Source organism: Penaeus monodon, chromosome 33 (genome assembly GCF_015228065.2).
Source record: "Penaeus monodon isolate SGIC_2016 chromosome 33, NSTDA_Pmon_1, whole genome shotgun sequence".
Taxonomy (NCBI): Eukaryota; Metazoa; Arthropoda; class Malacostraca; order Decapoda; family Penaeidae; genus Penaeus; species Penaeus monodon.
In genome coordinates this window covers 19,881,669-19,881,878 of record NC_051418.1, presented here as the reverse complement: position 1 = coordinate 19,881,878, position 210 = coordinate 19,881,669, and positions in this window count along the sequence as shown.

Here is a 210-nt window from a genome sequence, read left to right as displayed (position 1 = left end):
ACACAGATGAAGGGAACATCTTAAGTCCACCTTTCTCCTCATCCTCTTCTTTTTTCTTCGGGTTTACTGCCTTTATCATCCACCTTTTGCTTTTTCTTGGGTCCTCTTTCACTGCTGACAGATGCAACATTGCCTTCTCCATTTGCTTCCCCTTTCTTCCCTTTTTGGGCTTGACATCCACCTTCTCCGTTGAATCTACAAACAGTACCT